This window comes from Eleutherodactylus coqui, chromosome 5 (assembly GCF_035609145.1).
Source record: "Eleutherodactylus coqui strain aEleCoq1 chromosome 5, aEleCoq1.hap1, whole genome shotgun sequence".
In the NCBI taxonomy this organism is placed as follows: domain Eukaryota; kingdom Metazoa; phylum Chordata; class Amphibia; order Anura; family Eleutherodactylidae; genus Eleutherodactylus; species Eleutherodactylus coqui.
Genome location: NC_089841.1, coordinates 214,148,270 through 214,169,908, shown reverse-complemented (window position 1 = coordinate 214,169,908; position 21,639 = coordinate 214,148,270).

The following is a 21,639-nucleotide window of genomic DNA, read 5'->3' as shown; positions in this document are numbered from 1 at the left end:
GGGGGGCGCTCTTGCCGCTATTGTGGCTTAATAGTGGGACCTGTGAACTTGAGATGCAGCCCAACATGTAGCCCCTCGCCTGCCCTATCCGTTGCTGTGTCGTTCCCATCACTTTCTTGAATTGCCCAGATTTTCACAAATGGAAACCTTAGCGAGCATCGGCGATATACAAAAATGCTCGAGTCGCCCATTGACTTCAATGGGGTTCGTTACTCGAAACGAACCCCTCGAGCATCGCGATAATTTCATCCCGCGTAACGAGCACCCAAGCATTTTGGTGCTCGCTCATCTCTAGTAAGAGTAAAGGGATGGTAATCCTGACCTAGCTAAAAAAATGGTATTTATATACCAGAAATATGCCGTTATCAAGAACTCATTTTCAACATTGCTGTAAAAACATATATACTAATTGAAAAGCAGGAAATGATTTCGACTGCTCATTATAAAACATTCATATGGCCTTTTATACCTTTCTACTGAGCTAACTAAAAAGAATGTCACTCAGGCCCCCAGTTGGGTGCTCAGTGGATGCTTCTACATTATTTAGCATTCTCAAAAGACACATTTAATCTGTCATATTATAAACAGGCACCTGACTTTTAATTGTTTCCAAACACTAGTATTATACATCTTAAATAACAGATTGCTAGTCACAATTAAGGTTTTACAAAGGCGGTTAAACTAACATTGAATTATTAGATTGATAAATAGACAGGCAGTCAAAATATATGTATCCATGAGATATATAGATAATATATGGCAGTTAATTCTGGACACCACTGGTAAGCAGATTCTGGATATAATTTGATATACACAGATAACCATTTTGTGAGGTCATACACACTACATAACATGTACTGTGGCTTATCAGTGCCCTGAATATATCTATGCCATCACTGGAGCATTTTGTATACCATCAAGAGATTCCAGTTCCTAAATTACAGGTGTAATTACAGATAAATTGGACCCATCATGTCTTCTGGTCAGCAGGGCCAACCACATAGTTTTGCAGTCGCAGCCTCGTTAATTCTATCACAACTCTTCTTTTCTTTGTACGCCCCCATTCCCCTAAACCGACATCCTCTTCTCACTATCAATGGATGATGTCAAGTTTCCTCCGCCTACTGACATCACCCGTCACCCATTTACAGACAGCAGAGGAGACCGCCTACTTGACAGATTCAAAGTGTCGGGAGCCAAATCTAATGGACATTCGTATGGGGGAATGGAGGTGTGATAGAGTCGGCAGTGGAATGAGTCCATTATGCATGCACACACCATACTATATGCATAATGGACTCATTTCAACAGCTGCACAGTTGAGTTCATTGGTGTCGAATTCCGTAGGCGGTAATGTGATAACAGAAAACCCAGTGAGTATAAAAACGACATCACTTGACTCCTTGGAACTTAGCCTATGAACACCAAATTTTAATTTATTGTGCTCATAGGTGGTGACAGGTTCCTTTTAAGTTTTTTTGAGTTTTAGTTATACATTTCTTACAATTTTCTAACATGCTGCTGGAAACGAATATTCAGGTAGAACAAGATATAATGTACCACACCTCACTATAAATAGTCACTTAAAACAGCCGTCCATGCAATAAAATTGCAAAATAAACAACACTTACCTCTTTTCTCCCCTTTAGGAAACAGTGCAGCAGGTTCTGCGACGATCCTGGTCTATACTGATAGCGGAATTCAGGTGACCACTGCAGTCAAACAGAGGTCGCAGTATCAATGTTCCTAACTCTTGGCATCATGGCACCCAGGATGTAAGCACCGATGCCAGGAGAATGAGTGGTGAAGCTGCAACCTCTGATTGGCTGTAGTGATCACCTGACTTCAGTACAGATCCAGATTGTTGCAGGACCTGCTGCCACATTTTCCGTGGGAGAAGAGAGGGGGGTATTAGTTTTTTATCTATATTTTATTCCATGCACAGCTGCTTAGATTATTTTTAAGTCAGAACAAGCCCTTTAAATCTTGATTTGTATAGGACTGTTCTTTCCATTATTTTATGTTAAAGTTCAACATAGGTATATAGGAACTCATATCAAACCATCGTCCGCAACCAATGAGTCATACCTTGAATGGTAGCAACCAATTCACCTGTAAGTCAACATAAAAAACTAAATTCAAAAACGAGTCCCAAAGCATTAAAGTGTTTATCTAGAGAGGAGTTATTGCAATTTCAAAGTAAAACCTCCTCTTGCAGTGATCAGACAGGATGTGCTCTTTCATCCAACCCCTTGCATATCGCACATGCTATTTGTATGTTAAATAGAAACAGATGGTTTATTCATACACAGAGAAATCAATGTAGCTTCAAACAGCATAGGTAATCTGCAGGACTAACAAAAGAGAAATCTATAGCTTTTATATTACATTAGTATTAAAAACTGGCGGTATAACAATCTTCTGTGGATTTAGTCTTGTTAGGCTTGCTCGTTTTAAATTCATTACGTCTGACCTAGAATAGGAAAGTATAGTTTGGAGATGGTCGGGGAATTCTGTCCATATTTCTGAACTGCTTCATTTAAATAATCTGTTTAAAGAGTTACTAATGATCTCTGCTTTTCTAGATGGTGTATCTTACCAGTTAGACCTCATGCACATGACTGTATAATGCCTCTGTATATTGCAAGAAGCCGTCGTAGCAGAGGTGCAACCTTAAGCTCCCGGGCCCCAGTGCAAAACCTGTAACAGGGCCCCCGACTATAATGCTTTATTTATAGTATTGGGCTCCCTATATGGAAGCAGAGAGCTTATGGGCCCACTAAGGCTCCTGGGCCCAGGTGCAACCGCATCCCCTGCATGCTCTATAGTTACGCCCCTGCGTCATAGGGATACCATTCTAGTGCATAGGGTTGTACCCTCATATCCCTCTTATCTCATAGGTAATTTTTTCTGTTCTATTCTGTGTGAATCAGATGAAAAACATTTTGAAATCTTCCATCAGATGCCTTATGTATGGAGGTATTCTTGCCTAGAAGCATGTTGAATGGGAAAAATCCATTGACTTGAATGCAACATTTTCATCATTTGTATTTTTCTTTCATCTCATTCAAGTATTCACTTTGATGGAAATATAATATATGTAAAACTTTTAAGACGCATTTTCTATACAAGTGACAACACACAAGAAACACATTTTTTTTAGCTGAAACCAGGCATGGGTCCTAAACAGAAGAAAGATATAAAAGAAACTGCATTATATGATAAAGGCTCTAGCAAAATTAGATTATAGTTGGGAATAGAATTTTCTACTTATTTAGTACACAAGAAAAATTTGAAAACTTGAAAGTATGTTACAAGTTCTGTTTTACATCATTGCTAGCAATGAGCCATAGAGAGTCCATCTACCAACATATTGTGCCTCCATGGAGCACTGTACAATGTATACCATACTTCTAGGGGAGAATACCTTTATAATATGGCATCCTATAAAGCATGACACTTTGCTTTTTTGCGTCTGATTTTATTTAAACCAGTTAGAAAACACATAGATGTGGCTTAGTATGCATTCAGAGGCATACAGAAGTACAGCATGTCCCATAGATAACTCCCTGTTTGTTTGATACATACAGTAACCTTTCTCAGGTCTCAGAAAGTTACATTGTAATAAAATTTAGACTCAGCACAAAAATTATGGGACACATTTATCTAAGATTGGTCGTATACATTGGTCTTGGGGTTCAATTAATGGTCAGAATGAGCCAATAAGCGAGTCATAGTCAAGTAGTTTGCTTTATAACAACATCCATTTTAGAGATGAGCGAGAACGCTTGGATAAAGCAGTTACTCCAGCGAGCATCGCTCTTCTCAAGTAACTGCTTACTGGTCTGAGCAGGCTCGGGGGGGCCGTGGGAGTAAGCGGGGAAGCAGGGGTTGGCGGAGGGGAGACAGAGATCTCTCTCACTCTCCCCCCCGCTACCCCGCCGCCCCCCGCTCACCTCCGCCGTCCTCTCGAGCCTGCTCAGACCAGTAAACAGTTACTCGAGAAGAGCGATGCTCGCTGGAGTAACTGCTTTATCCAAGCGTTCTCGCTCATCTCTAATCTCTAATTGTTTACATTTTCACGTAATTTTTTCATCGTAGCTCGTTCAGTCTATCGTTGGTCTATTAGTGGAATGGCCTAGGAATGGTCTTGAATTTACTGAACAATCACCTTTTACATGAAACAACTGTAAAAGAGGAACAATGATTTTTACGCCTGCGTAAAATGATCAGCGAAGGATAAGTAAATTCATTATTGTTTATCATTCAATCATCGTCTATGTTTATACTGAACAATTATGGTTCATCTGTGCACAATTCAATGATGATTTAACGATGGCGTAAGATACACCAAATGCAAGCCTCTTATTACATTTGGCGCATCTTGGGCTGGCTGAGCGCCGGTTACTAAAATCTGCAGTAGATAATACCTCCTGCAGGTTTGCATTATTATTTACACTAGTTTCTGGCATAAACTATAGTGAATTTGATAGACCATGATTGGCCCTGCTCAACCCACTCCTGTTCAATCATGACAAAAATGCTGAAAAGTCACATTTTTATGCAAGTTGAACTTGTGCAATAATTTGCAACTTTTTAACACCATAATTCTGGCATGGAGCAGTTTATAAATGTCTCCCTATGTATGATTGGCATGGGACGTGAACACATCATAAATTAAATATATGGAGCTGGACTATAAATAAGGAATCTTCAACAAGACAGTATGCTGGGATGCCATTACTATTGCATTATTTTGTCTTTCAGTTTTTGACTTATCTTAGAACCTCAGTGGGTGAAAGTAAACAAGCAAAGCAGGAAAAACATTTTATAGAGATAATCAATTTATACAGTATAAAACATGGGTGTATAATACGGACATACACATCTATTACAACAAAATAGTGCTAACTATTTTAGTAGCCAAATTCATATTTTAGGACAAGGGCATTTTTATTTTCTGTCTGCTGTCCATCATTATTTTTCATAATTATACAATAAACAAACAAGATTCTTCATGCATTTACTATACAAATCAAATTATACAAAAAGAATCCTAAAACTTCCTTGTATCACCAGTAAAACAGCATCCTACAAACCATCGGGGATAAAGTTTTTTCCCATATGCCAAAAAGTAAGGAGATTTAACTTTTCAAAACGAACCCTTTTAAAACAAGCAATTATAACATATGCATGAATTGTTATCTAAGCATGATGAGATTGCATCTGGAGGAAAACGTGTCTGTGCAATGGTGTTAATGAACTTATAGACCATAAAACCCGTAACAGCTTAATTCTGTTATATTTAACAGTAGAGCATGGACTTGTAAAGGATGTGTAGAAAACTAAAGGCAGCAGAAAGAAAAGTTTTTTTAAAACTTTCCCTTTTTACTTTCAAAATACTGCAGTTGATTACCAATAATTTATATTAGTATTATTATAATATAAAATAGATACATTTGTTAAGAAACATTTAATAGATGGATAGATAGATAGATAGATAGATAGATAGATAGATAGATAGATAGATAGATAGATAGATATGAGATAGATAGGTAGATAGATAGATAGATAGATAGATAGATAGATAGATAGATAGATAGATATGATAGATAGATAGATAGATAGATAGATAGATAGATAGATAGATAGATAGATATGGGATAGATAGATAGATATAAGATAGATAGATATCAGATAGATAGATAGATAGATATTAGATATATGAATAGATAGATAGATAGATAGATAGATAGATAGATAGATAGATAGATAGATAGATAGATAGATAGATAGATAGATGTAGTATGGTGCCAAGCAAGATAGATAGATAGATAGATAGATATTAGATAGATGGATAGATAGATAGATAGATAAAAAGATAGATAGATAGATAGATAGATAGATAGATAGATAGATAGATAGATAGATAGATAGATAGATAGATAGATAGATAGAGTGTCCTAGCTTTATGTGATTCCTTTCCATGTATATATAATAAAATATGCTAATAATAAGCAAAAAAAATCCAGAATAAAATATTTCCTTTTCTCTGAGCAATAACAATTTCAATCACACAACTTTAGAAGCGTGGGGGACTCACCAGACTGGCTTGTTTGTTTTTCATGTCTGTTGCAGTTTAATACAGATAATTAACTGGCATCCAGCAACCCTCACTGTTTTTGGCAATCCTTCCAGTTGTAGCAGAGGTGATCCCACACCAGTTTTGGAGAATTATCTTCAAGGTTTATTTACTGTAGCTGGCAGCTCACAGGAGAGCTAAAGCTGGTTGTCTGTTGCACAAGTGGCAGTGATTGGCTTTGGCTGACAATTTTCCTCTATGACATTGCTCCCTGTCGAGTTGGGATTGTGCAAAGGAAGACTAACCACTGCTTGCTTCTGCTAAATGTTGGAGTTATAGATCAAGATGTTACACAAAATATTAAGAGGCTTACACCGCCATGGGTCAAGTTGCCGTTCACTTGTATTCTTTGCAACTAATATTAACAAATAACTGTATGTATTTAAGATAATTTTTCTATACATTATTTAACCCCTTCTATGTTGCTCTCAGAGTAGATCTCCAGGGTCAATTGCAGGACCCCAGAGCTGTCCTTTAGTATTTGCATTCATTAGAACATAACATAGACACATTTGGTATCTTTTCTAAACATAACAATTTGTAGTATGATTTAGAACACTATTTAAGAATGATCTAAAAACAAGAAATTACAATAAAAGTTTTTCTTCTACATTTATTTTTCATATTCTGCAAATTCATACATATTAAATAGCAACAAATATGAACCCAAAATAGTGCCCCAACAAAATGAAACTTGCCTCATGAATAACAAAGTCCCATAGAGCGCTGATATTAACCCCTTCCCACAGAAAGACATAACTGTGTGCCCAGATTAGAAGTGATGTTTCAATTACATAATAACATTAAAATGCCATTGTGTCAAATGTCATGATGGCAGCACCAGAATTGAAACTGTCATGCAATGGTAGGTAGGTTGGTAGTGGAAACACAAAAAGTGGCTGAAATCAAGCAAAAGTGGCGCCATGAAAGCCATAGGGTGTTCTTCCCCTTTTGGGCTCTATCAACTGTTTTGGCAATAGAAAAAAAAACACACCTGTACTTAATAAATATAGAAGAGCACTTCTGGTGCTTACTGGGATGGGAAAACATTGCCCTAAAATGACTTTAGGTAAAAAAAATATACTTTTGATTCTGCAGCGCTGCATTGTGCATTATTTGCTGCACACAGTTTGTGCTGTCAGATTGCTCACTGCACTCCCAGATAAATGCATTAAGAATAGTAGTTGCCAAAGTGTGGTCACTTCTCAGGGGTTAATAGTATTGTAACACTTCTGAGCATCTGTAATCATGGTACAATACAGTAATCACCACCATAGTAGGCCTATGTTGCATAGTGCTCTTTCGCTTCTGAGTTCTGTCATGAGCCCACCAGATAGCTGATTATGACCTCCGAGATTGCTGTACCCAAGAGAACCAGCATAACAAATTATGAGGTAGATGCAGAGGCGTAACTTGAAGCTCCTGGGCCCCAATGCAAAACCTGTAACAGGGCCCCCAACTATAATGCTTTATTCATAGTACTGGGCTTCCTATATGGAAAAGAGAGGCCTTATGGGTCCCCTGCGTCCCCTATAGTTACGCCAGTGGGTAGGTGTCTCCAATGGCACAAACTGCATAAGATTGCACACTAAAATGGTATCTCAGTAGAAAAAAATGAAATTTTCACTCTGCACCATCTATTTTGTATTAAGCTTTGGGCCCCAAATGCTTGTTACACTTCTGAATGAATTCCATGAGGAGTGAAGTTTCCAAAATGGGGTCACTTTGTTTTTTTCCGCTTTCTGGTGCCTCAGGACTTCTTAAAATTTTACAAAGTGCCCAAAAGCCATTTTAGCAAAATCTGCACTCTTAGGCCTTAGTCACACGGGCGTTTTTTCACGCGATTTGCGGATCGCATGACGGATGCGCATCCGCAAATCGCGTGACTGGTGCACGCAAGTCGCCCGCAAATCGCCCGAAAATCTGCTCCTAGCCGCGTTTCATTAGAAACGGGCCGGAGCTGTCCAGCGCATTGCATTCAATGGAGACGGCAATAGAGCCGGCTCCATTTAAAGCAATGCGCTGCGGGCGAGCCCGGGATGAATTGTCGGGAAGGGCTTAAATATATAAGCCCTTCCCTGCAATTCATCCTAAAATGTGTAAAAATAAAAAATATATATATACTCACCTTCTCTCGGCAGCCGGAGCTCCGCGCGGCCGTCCTGCAGTGGGTGTGAAGGGGGTGTGAGTCAGACCTGCCCCCTGATTGGCTCAGCGCTGAGCCAATCAGAGGCATGTCTCACTCACACCCATTCATGAATTCATGAATGGATGTGAGTCAGACCTGCCCCTGATTGGCTCAGCGCTGAGAGGCAGCAGTCACTCACCCATTCATGAATTCATGAATGGGTGTGTGAGTGAAACCTGCCTCTGATTGGTCAGGGCTGTGACCAATCAGAGGCAGATTATTCAGCAGGCGGGGATTTTAAAGCCCCGCCGGCTGAATAGTGCCGAGAAGCAGTTCAGGAGAACTGACAGCGGCCGCGGCTGGACTCTGGCTGCAGCGGAAAGGTAAGTATACAATTTTTTTTTATTTTAACACATTTTAGGATGAATTGCAGGGAAGGGCTTATATATTTAAGCCCTTCCCGACAATTCACCCCGCGCACGCCGGCAGCCCATTGCTTTCAATGGAGTGGCTGTATTGCTGGCTCCATTGAATTCAATGGGCAAACATCGTTCTTCTCTGTCACAGCTGTTACAGCTGTGGCAGAGAAGAATGATTTGTCTTCTATATGTTCTCAATGGGGTCGGCGCTGCTGCCGCCGGCCCCATTGAGCACATATACAGAAGAGAACAGGAATCGCAGATCGCAGATAGGTGCGATCTGCGATTTCTGTTCTATAATTTATCGGACGAGCGCATAAAAAGCGTTCATGTGTCCGATACCATTGCAAAGCAATGGTTTTATAAAATTGCCGGACGCATGCGCATGCGCAAATCGCAGCTAAAAACGCCCGTCTGACTAAGGCCTCAAAGCCAAAAGGTGCTCTTTCCCCACCTCGTACCCAAACAGCAATTTACAACCACATTTGTGGTATTGAAATATTCAATTGAAGTTGTCTAACAAATTGTGGGTTTGTTTTCCTCCTATTATCCCTTGTCAAAATTAAAAACTTGGGTTTAAAACAAAACTATTGAAAAGAAATGTAATTTTTCATTTTCACAGTCAAATGTTAAAAAAAATTGATGAAATGCTTGTGGGCTTAAAAAGCGCACTAGACCCCTAGATTTATTCTTGAGGGGTAAGGTTTATGATATAGGCTCTTTTGGGGAGTGTTTCTTATGTTTTGGCACCGTGGATCATAATAAAAAATATTTTTATAAAATTAAATTTTTACAATTCTTCTCCATCTTGCTTTGATTCCAATTAAAATATATAGACCTCGTTCACACAAGCATTGTTTTGCATGCACGTATGTGCGCAAAAAACAGCGCTGCACACGTTTGCAAAAAAACATGTGAACAAAGCTCCGTGCTCATTGATTTTAATGGGGCCACCACTGCTGCTGTTATTTAAAGCCCTACCCTGAAAATCATTGCAGGGGTTGCAGTCAGAAGCGTTGGCCCCATTCAAAGCAATGGGAAAACATCGCGATCCTGCTGTCACAGTGTTCAGTGATGAGGGGGCTCCCCGCAGGGAATATTTACGCACAGCACGGACCTTCCTGGCGGGCGGATGTCCTATCTTTTGCAGGTACACAAATTTGCACGGCTGCAAAAGACGGACATGTGACCACATTATTGAGAACCAATGGTTCTAACAGATGCGGTGTTTTGCACGCACATACGCGCGCATGCAAAACTACGCTCGTGTGAACGAGGCCTAAAGGATGAAACTTCATAACTGAGGTTTTTGAATACTTTGAAGGGGGCAGTTTTTAAATGGGTGATTAATGGGGGTAGTATAAAACATGGGCCTCTTACAGCCACCTCCGATCTGATTGTTTTCTGAAATTATCCTGTAAAAAATTGCTACTAAATGCAACCTTTTAACATCCTAGAAAAATTAAAAGGCGATTTAAAAAAAGATGCCAAGATATAGGGCAAACTATTTTGTGTGGCATGAGTATCTGCCTTAGGGTGGACACTCACTGGCGATATTTTCTTTTTTGCGCTGCGAGAACATGAGAAAACTCTCACCTCGCAGCGCAAGAAAGATGCCGGAATAGAACCGGCATATCGCTAGTGCTTTCAATGGGGCCAGCGGCAGCAGCGCTAGCCCCATTGAAAACATAGGGAGAATGCCGTGGACTTCTGCCACAGCTGTGACAGCTGTGGCAGGAGTTTCCTTTATCCCCGCCGGATCGGCACTGTTGCCGATCCCATTGATAGCACTGCTTTCATGCAAGCCCCACAGTATGATTATTGGGGAAGGGCTTGAAATATAAGCCTTCCCCGATAATCATCAATAAGTGTTAAAAAAACTTTTAAAAAATTACTCACCTCTCCGGTGCTGAGACGCGTCCTCCGGCTGGCTCCCCAGCACTGCTGTTAAGCTCTTTCAGCAGGCGGGGATTTAAAAATCCCCACCTCCTGAAAGGGCTGTGCTGATTGGCTGAGGGCTCGGCCAATAGCGGCTAGTGCTTAGCTATTGGCTGAGCACTCAGCTGAGCGCGGTCCCTGCGGGGATGAAGGAAACTACTGCCACAGCTGTCACAGCTGTGGCAGAAGTCCGCGGCATTCTCATTTCTTTTCAATGGGGCTAGCGCTGCTGCCGCTGGCCCCATTGAAAAGACTGGCGATATCCCGGCGTGATGCTGGTTTTTTTCCTGCACTACGCTGCGAGACTTTACCTTTACTCTCACAGCACAGTGGAGAAAAAAATGCCATTGTGCAGGAGCCCTTACAAACCTAAAAATTACAATATTAGAAATTGCTAGTTTTTGCAAATATAAACAGAAAAGCCGACAAAAAAGAAAAGAGTAGCACTTAGGGTAATAAACCAATGAATAGATGCACACGCATGAACATCCCAAAGGAAAACTTAGGATTATTGCCCCCCACATCCAGAAGGCCTTTAATAATAACACTGATGCTGTCTGGAATTTCTACCAGTTCAGGGAAGTAGCTTCACAAGGTTTATTCACTACACTATGGAGATTGGCGGGAGATCTGACAACCAAGAATATACAATAAAGGTCCCAGGCAACGCGTTTCAAAGTAAAAATGACTCTTCCTCAGGCCCAAGTACAATCACAGTGCTTTTAAAGCACAATATTTAAAAAGCTTGAGGAAGACCCACCGGTGTATAACCTCGGCAGACATAAGATAAGATTTCCTGTTCTTTTAGAAAATGCCTGGCATCATGTGCAGGGCAGATCCTTGTCCATCTTCTAGGGCAAAATACTTAAGTAATATGGCATCCAGTAGAGCATGACAAATATTTATTGAGAAAGAACCCAAAAGAAAAATCTAATTAGCTGACTGAAGATTCCCAGCAGGAGGATCTCGCAATGATTGACTATAGAATAGAAAATATTTCACAAGAAAAGGAATTATTAAACATATGCTCCTACTTCTAAAGCCTAAGGCCTCATGTCCACGGCTTAAATAAAATTTAAAGTCCGCAGCATTTCTCCCGCACGTGTGATCCGCGCCCCATAGGGATGCATTGGACACCCGCAGGTAATTAAATACCTGCAGATGTCATTTTCCCTTGAGGCACAGATTACATCTGCGAGAAAACACTCGCAGCATGCTCCATTTTATTGTGAGTCCCCTGCGGGAACGGCTCCCGCAGGCTTCTATTGAAACCTATGGAAGTCGTCCGGATCCACGGCACACCCGCACCTGAGTCTCTGCACTCCGGCACAATCGATCACATTCGCCGGGCTGAAGAAAGCAGATTCGTCCGCGATGGAGGGAAGATCTGCAGCGTCCGGACAGGTAAGTAAATCTTCTTTTAGGCCTCATGTCCGCAGGAAAGGAGGGACCGGCTGCGGGATTCTGCATGAAGAATCCCCGGCGGGCCTGATTTTCCCCGTGGACATGAGGCCTAAATCAGCTATTATCCCCACTGCAAAATAAAAAAATATCAACATCAATCTAATGAATTGTGGATGGACACACAATAGCCAGAGAATTGCTACAGCAGTGAATCTGTTTCTTTCTAATTGTATCTTAATGATGGGTGCTCATTGACCCAAAAAAGCTTAGGTATAGGTGTGTCACATGATAGTGCCCACCAGAGATGTAAGTAGGTCTTCCTGCAACCGGGGCAAAGATACACTTTGGCACAACCCCCACACCTCCTTCCCCCAACCAATTCTGTTTATTCATTCAGTTTCTACATTGTTGAATCTGGGTATGGACATCTGAAGATAAGACCACACAGCTGAAATATGTACTTAAGCACCTGCCAGCACAATTTGAAAATCATTTGTTATTGGCTGCATGCTTTCACAGGTAAAATTACTTTTTACCTACTTAATTGTGCCACCACTTTTTGAAACCACGCCAAAGGGTATCTCAACGTGGTTCTCAGCTGTACTGTGACCATACCACTCTATGTCCTTACTCTAAGGGGTTTAGCTAAAGCCTCATAGACCCTACTGAAAAAATTAAGTTTGGGGCCTCTCTTTGCAATTTCTTTTCATGGCTGCTGCCGACATTCCATTTCTAACTTTCCACTGCATTGCAGGGTCTCTTAAACTGTTCACACGGGGTAGGTTTCAATGAAATATCCACTTCAGAAATCCATGTGGTTGCTGCAGATTTCAGACATGGGTTTTGCTTTGTCATGGATCTGCCTGCAGATTTAATACAGTCAATGGGGAAAATCCATGTGCGGTTTTCTGATGCGAAATCTGAGTTAAGATGTGATCACCCCCATCACCCCTGGTGTTCTTAATATCTTAAGAGATCAGGCCACAAGTCGAACAATTAGGTTCCTCCTTCCTGCTGCCACACAGTAATAATTCCCCTTTGTACCACTTCCACAATGATAGTGATCTTCTATGTACCCTCCACAATGATAGTGTCCCTCTATGTGCCCTCCACAGTGATAGTGTCCCTCTATGTGCCCTCCACAGTGATAGTAATCTTCTATGTACCCTCCACAGTGATAGTGTCCCTCTATGTGCCCTCTCCACAGTGATAGTGTCCTTCTATGTGCCCCCTCCACAGTGATAGTGTCCTTCTATTATCAGGGTTAAAATTCTAAGTACAGCACCAATCGGGCCCACCCCACTTGCCCCGTTGCCGGCGGTAAGAAGAGACACCACACAGGGATCTGGTATCATTCCTCACACGGGACATGGCTCTCAGCTGTGCCAACGTGCTTTATTACAGATTACATGAGATCTTATACCCTTTGTCCCCTCCCCAACAAGGGGTGATGGGCTTATAATCATATATGGGCAGTCCGGATTTCCGGCCTTGCTACGGCGCCTCTGGCTTATGTACAGAAAATCACGTATTCAATTAACTCCAGTACAAAGAATCACCCACTCAATTCTAAGAAAACGGCCAAACATGCATTCTCCATATATGGGAAGTCCGGATTTCTGGCCTAAGACAGTGAAAGTTATGTACATGGTTGAACATCTTGATATCTTGTTTCTGGGAAAATGGCCAAGTACACGCGTCCTTCATGTCTGGTTCTTCTTCTCTGAATTTCTAGAACATCTCTCTCAGCCTTCTAAAGCCTCGGAATATCTGATGTATGGCGACATATAAGTTTTTTTTTCTCATTTGGAATTGAATAAAACTTGCATACAGGTATAAAAGCATAAAAAACACATATGGCAATATATATATACCCTCACAAACCCCCCTAAAAAACTTAATATGGAGATCAAGCATCAGACCTTGCACTCTTCCTCGGTCGTCTCTCCCTTGCGTCAGGGTTTCTCCACTGCCCGTAAGTCCCTACTCCTAAAAGGGAGGGATCCCTACCTCACCTCAGAAGGAGGCCATGGATTCCCTGGGCTTATTTCCGGGCATCCATACCCTCTATCTGTACGAATTAACACCCCGCAGGGTGTGCCCTCGCCGGAACCTAAGGTCTTCTGCACTTTCCCTAGGCAAATGGGAAGTCCACTGACAGTCCATCTTATGAGACTGAGGCAGGCGCAGTACTAGTACATCTCTCCATTCTTCTGGTAACGTATCTGGTTGGCATTATCGGAACTGGCTCTTCATCTTTTTCAAACAAGGGAAATTTTGGTCACATTATCCAGTCCCTTACTCATACTCTTTGATCAAAGGGATAATACACATACAGAAAATTACATACCCAACCTCTTTCTGCTAAAATCATATCCAGGGCTACTCTATTTTGGAACGCCATGGATGCAGTAGGCCCTAACTGGTCAGCTAACCCTTGCGAAACATCTCTGGTGTAGTTTACAAACCTCTGCTGATTGTAATTGATATAATTCATCCAATCTACATTATTATTAACAGTGACAAAAGCAAATAAGGACTCAAAACCTGCTTTAACCTGATCTCTAGTATTAAATTAATCTGGCACCCCCCTTGGCACTCCTATTACATCTATGTATACATGTGGGTCAAAGTTACCACCTGGAGCGTCAATGTCTCTCTTAGCACGATGCGGTGTTGGATTCTCACCCTCAGTGTACTCTTCATATTGCACATTTGATTGTATTAATTTTGTTCTGAAACAGGGGGCTAGTGTACAGTAGTCAAAGGTGTGTTAGAGGAATTGTACCACATTATAGCATGTAAAGGATATGCAGGATCATTAGTTTTTTCAGTGCGAAGTGTGGATCCAAGTGGGTTTTCCTTCGAGCTTGACTGCAATTGGGATGGTGAGCAACATCTGGTAGGGATATTCAAACCGGGTTTCTCTCTCAAACTTTTTCACATAGACCCTGTCACCTGGTTTCAGATTGTGACACTCATCTGTAGGACCTGGGAGAAAAGCAGAGACTGCAGAATACATTATTGACAATTCCTTGGAGGGACCCATGACAACATTAACAAGAAAATCATTCCCCAAACTCTGATACTGTGGCATGTATCCTCCTAAGAGAAAAAGAAAAACTAATAGAAGACACTCAATTCAAAATTTACCCATTTCCTCTATTGTCTTTTGTATCTACTTTCCCACTACTCCGCGGATGGTAGGGTGTGTGAAAAGCCTGGAAAATACCCAAAACAGACATGATGTATTGCATTATTTCACCTGTGAAGTGTGTACCTTTGTTTGACTCAATCACTTCCGGTACCCCATATCTGCAGATTACCTCATTCATGAGCTTCTGTGCGGTTACCTGCTTATTTACTTTGGTAACAGAGTAGGTCTCCAACCTGAAAAGAAATCAACAACAAGCACATATTCATGCTTCCCAACAAGTGGGAGCTGAGTGTAGCCAATTTGCAATCCCTGAAATGGGTAGAGTGGTCTAGGCAAGTGTGATGTGGCAAATTTACTTCTGCCCTGTTGCTTACGGCAAAGATCATGCAAAATTGGACAAATGATGCAGCAGCTACAGAAAACCAAGGAGCCACCCGGCCTTGTTCAAGCATCGACATCATTACTGCTTTGAGAGGTGCGTCTTTCCGTGCGTCAGCTGGGCTATCATGGGGCATAGGGACTATGGTAAGCAAGTTCTGTTGACTGTTCACCATACGCCGTCCCTTTTTAGTCCATTTGTCTTTTTCTTCCTTGCTGGCTTGTAACTGTAAAGTCTTTAGCATATCAAAGTCCAATGTTTTTATCAAAGTCCAAGTTCAAATCAAAGTCCAAAATTATTATCAAAGTCCAAGTTGTTATCAAAGTCCAAGTGTAGTCAAAGTCCAAAATTATTGTTAAATTCTTCTTTTCTTCTTTCTTTCACGGCTTGAGGGCCGCTGCTTTTGCTGTGTGGCCTGTGATGGCATTGCCTCTTGTTTCTCCGGTGTAGGAATTGGTGTGAGCTTTCCACCTTGTCAGGTAGAAGTAGGGTCTCCATGAGACTGCACCACTGCAACATTCTTAATTGGCTGTCCTGCTGTGGTAAAAAACTGTCTGGCCTTCCATGTTGGGCCGTAATCATGAGCTATGCCAGATGCATACCGGGAGTCAGTGTAAATGTTTGCCGTCTTACCTTCCTCCACTCTACACGCCTCAGCGAGGGCTTTTAATTCCGCTTCTTGTACTGCGACATGCGGAGGCATTCTGCTTTTTAGGACATCTTGTTGTGTAACCACCGTATATCCAGTGTGGAGTCGTCAATCGCCCTGGGTACCATCTATAAAAAACAACTCAAAATATGCATTATTAACAAGGGCTTTCAGTAACTTTTTAAAACTTAAATTTTCTTGTTGCATCACTGCTAGACAATCAGGCTGGTATTCTATTTCAGAAAGATCAGAACCTTGTTGCAAAAAATTTAAAGATTTAAAAATGGCTTGCAAAAAATTAAAAAATGGCTGAATTTAAAAATGGCTGACTTGCAATACCTAGATCACCTATGCCTTCTCCCCCCCCCCTTTAAACCAGGGTACTGTTACCATACAGTGCGGCATGGGGTCCCGCGGTCGGCGCGCGTCGCTCCGGCGTCGGCTCCAGCAGCCTGGAGCCCTGTGACGAGGTCATCCCAGCAGCTTGGGTTGGCCAGTGGGCGGCGGCGTGGGCGTGCCCGCCTGTAGGGTGCCGCCCGCACTCCTCTGTGCTTCTTATACAGCAGTGGGTGGAGTTGCCTCCTCCCACTCTCCGCCCCTGGGCGGAACCTTGTGGTTAAAAGACTGGCAGTGAACTGAGCTCATTGCCAGTTATTGGTTCTGCATGCACCTAGCCAGTCTGTCTGCGGTTCTCCTCAGTCAGTCCCTAGTGGTCGGTCAGCTCCCTCTGGTCCCCTGTTACTCAGTCTGTTTTAGTTGGTTCTGTTTGCCTCTAATCTAGTCTGGCCCAGTCAGCACTAGTTGCTATCCAGCACCCTGCCAGTTTGCCTGTGAGTTCCATCTCCAGCCTTGTCAGTTTTGTTGGTCTGATTCATCTGCCTCCTCTGTCGGCACTCTGTTCCCCCCATTAGGTAGGTTCCTGCTTGTCAGTCGCCAGGCCCCTAGCCAGGGCAGGGACCGCCGTCCAGTTGTCCGCCTGGGGTTAGCCAGGGCCGAGGCAAGTAGGCAGGGACAGTGGGGGTGCGGGAGATCAGGGCACCCCAACTGGCGCTCGGGGGGCAGAGTGCCGTAACAGGTACTCAATTGGAACAATAGTAGCCGGGTTTAAGTTAGTACAACATTGTAAAAAGATTTGATGGATGCAGATAAGGCCTGTAAGAAGTTAGCACCTATAACAGAAACATGAGTTACACCGGGGAAGAATAACCTACAAAACATCTACTAATATTTGAAATGTGATATCCCTTTAAGTGAATTCATTATTAGTCTGTTCCTGCCTGCAATTTCTTTATCAAATTTCAGACAGAAGAAAAAAAAACAAAAAACTTTTACTAGCTGCTCAAAATCCTCACCCTCCCTTGTGCAAGAGGAGGGATGAAACATTACTACGTACTATTACATCATCTAGCTCCACCCCTTCGATATTGGCACATTGCGTCCGTTTTCTCAGCTTAATTTCAGCTTAACAGTCTACACGTCCACATCTCAACCAAGCAAAGTCCCATGCATGGGGAGGACTTTTATCCCCAGTCATTTATCCACATCACACATTCCACCACAGCTTGAACACGGGTCACTAACTCTCATCCATCCATGCTCTCAAGTCTGCTCCGTCACCCCCCTTGGAGGTGTACCAGTACACACAGATGCACGGACAAAAAAAGTTTGACAAACATACATACATCAGTTGAAAAACATTGAGGTGAGTGCTTTTAATTTTATAAAGTACATCATTCTATTGAGATGAGATTGTGAATGAGCGCTATCTTTGACAAATTATGTGAAAAAAAAGTTTGCTGATACATGCTATATTTCTTATCTACTGAAGCTATTATATGCTGTATTAAACACTGAAGTGTTTTAGTTTCTGTGACCCTGACTGTTATCTCTCCGCGAATATGAAACACAGACTGAATAAGTTTTAGCTTAAACTATTGCCTGCATTTTGAAATCATAATTAACACATATCCTGGGACCTTGCAACATTCATTTTCAACCCCTGTATAAGTAAGAATATACATTAGAAATTACTATATTTCCCTGCCTACTAAGAAAGTATAACTAATTAAATTCATTTCAAGCCTCCATTCCATTTACGCAAGCAGAGATATTATCCAGGGTTATTATTGCATTCTTTCTCTCGCTTCGTTATCTCTTGACCTTGAAGACTAAACAGACTGAACACAAGCTCGCAGCTACATGTCAACAAAACTCTTCTCCCCTAAAAGCAAGCTCAGTTAACTATTTGCACATACAGTATATATATATACACATATATATCCACCTAGTATGGATTATACATATTATCTATTATCTATTTTGTATTATACACATTTTCATCTCTCTTTGCCAACAAATCACATGCATTGTAACTTACTTATCGACTTGCTTGCTCCCCTTATTTCTCTCCCCTACCTAACTGCCAATATAACCTTTAATAGACACTCTCCTGACGCCCTCTTGATCACTTACTGTACTTTTCAACATTTGACTTACGGACACTTTCTTAAACAAATAATGTGTACATACAACTTTCTCTGACTGTCTCTCTCTCTCTCTCTCCTCCAGCATTTTCTAGCAAACCTTGATCTTCCAAGGCACCTCTCGGTCCTAAAGACCTCCCTCCCAGACACCATTTTGTAATCTGCCGTGCGGGTCGGTGTCACACATTTTCATTAGAGTTTTCTTACAGTTTACAAATTCATCCGCACGGCGGCAGCCCTTGAGGGGCTCTATCTTCTTTAATAAGTTCTTACGCATATTACAACAACAACAACAATAAAAATAACACGCTCCATAGAATGCATCCCTCTTAATTTTCAAATTGTCAGCCCCTTATATACTGGCAGAACAACCGAGGGTCCCTTCTCCTTATGGAACCAGCCCCATAAAATGCATCTCTCTGAAATCAAATCGCTAGCCCCATATATAAGGCAAACCGACCGAGAGTCCCTTCTCTTATGAGACTAAATGAAAAGAAAGAGAAAAAAAACTTCTGCAGATACAACAATCTCCACTATTATTAAAACGTTAAAAACTTCAAAGTACAAATAGACTACAGACTAGTTTCTGGGTGACCGATTGGTGCGCATATCACGGTCAGTGGTCCATGACGGCAAACCCGGAGCCCACACGAGTTACCGTGTAGAACTCTTAACCCAACCCGTCCGGTCACAAACCACAGATAGTCAGTCCTGCTGCAAGACTCGCAGTATAAAACATAGCATAAATATATGCTGGCCTTACCTGGAGTTCTAAGTGAGTTGATCAGGCTCGGTTTGCAGCAGGACGGCTTCTCAGTAGCGTGGATCCGGGTGGAATGCGTTGTAAGCTCCGGTTTTGTCGCCGCACGTTCGGGCGCCATTTATCAGGGTTATACTAAGTACAGCACCAATCGGGCCCACCCCACTTGCCCCGTTGCCGGCGGTAAGAAGAGACACCACACAGGGATCTGGTATCATTCCTCACACGGGACATGGCTCTCAGCTGTGCCAACGTGCTTTATTACAGATTACATGAGATCTTATACCCTTTGTCCCCTCCCCAACAAGGGGTGATGGGCTTATAATCATATATGGGCAGTCCGGATTTCCGGCCTTGCTACGGCGCCTCTGGCTTATGTACAGAAAATCACGTATTCAATTAACTCCAGTACAAAGAATCACCCACTCAATTCTAAGAAAACGGCCAAACATGCATTCTCCATATATGGGAAGTCCGGATTTCTGGCCTAAGACAGTGAAAGTTATGTACATGGTTGAACATCTTGATATCTTGTTTCTGGGAAAATGGCCAAGTACACGCGTCCTTCATGTCTGGTTCTTCTTCTCTGAATTTCTAGAACATCTCTCTCAGCCTTCTAAAGCCTCGGAATATCTGATGTAAGGCGACATATAAGTTTTTTTTCTCATTTGGAATTGAATAAAACTTGCATACAGGTATAAAAGCATAAAAAACACATATGGCAATATATATATATATATATATACCCTCACACTATGTGCCCTCCAGAGTGATAGTAATCTTCTATGTACCCTCCACAGTGATAGTGTCCCTCTATGTGCCCTCCACAGTGATAGTGTCCTTCTATGCGCTCTCTCCACAGTGATAGTGTCCCTCTATGTGCCCTCCACAGTGATAGTGATCTTCTATGTACCCTCCACAATGATAGTGTCCCTCTATGTGCCCCCTCCACAGTGATAGTGTCCTTCTATGTGCCCTCCACAGTTATAGTGTCCCTCTATGTGCCCTCCATAGTGATAGTGTCCTTCTATGTGCCCTCCACAGTGATAGTGTCCCTCTATGTGCCCTCCACAGTGATAGTGATCTTCTATGTACCCTCCACAATGATAGTGTCCCTCTATGTGCCCCCTCCACAGTGATAGTGTCCTTCTATGTGCCCTCCACAGTTATAGTGTCCTTCTATGTGCCCTCCACAGTTATAGTGTCCCTCTATGTGCCCTCCATAGTGATAGTGTCCTTCTATGTGCCCTCCACAGTGATAGTGTCCCTCTATGTGCCCTCCATAGTGATAGTGTCCTTCTATGTGCCCTCCACAGTGATAGTGTCCCTCTGTGTGCCCCCTCCACAGTGATAGTGTCCCTCTATGTGCCCTCCATAGTGATAGTGTCCTTCTATGTGCCCTCCACAGTGATAGTGTCCCTCTATGTGCCCTCCACAGTGATAGTGTCCTTCTATGTTCCCCCTCCACAGTGATAGTGTCCTTCTATGTGCCCCCTCCACAGTGATAGTGTCCCTCTATGTGCACTTTCCACAGTGATAGTGTCCTTCTATGTGCCCTCCACAGTGATAGTGTCCCTCTATGTGCCCTCCACAGTGATAGTGTCCCTCTATGTGCCATCCACAGTGATAGTGTCCTTCTATGTGCCCCCTCCACAGTGATAGTGTCCCTCTATGTGCACTTTCCACAGTGATAGTGTCCTTCTATGTGCCCTCCACAGTGATAGTGTCCCTCTATGTGCCCTCCACAGTGATAGTGTCCCTCTATGTGCCCTCCACAGTGATAGTGTCCTTCTATGTGCCCCCTCCACAGTGATAGTGTCTTCTATGTGCCCTCCACAGTGATAGTTTTCTTCTATGTGCCCCCTGCACATTGATAGAGTCCTCCTATGTGCCATCCACAGTGATAGTGCCCTCCCATGCAGCGTTAGATCTCTCTTTCCTGCTCATGAGGACATCTTTATTTTTTGCAATGTAGAAAATACTGGAAGAACCTACCCCGACGACCCAGCCAGGAGTCTGACTCTTCTCACTCATGTGACCGATCACACACTTATGACATCTTCAAACCTCCTTCAGCCTTTCTCTGCTCTCCCACAGCAATCAGCTGATTGCCTCCTTTGACCACAGTCTGCTCTAGCGTCCTCCCTAGCTACGCCCATGGTGCCCACATACGTATACAG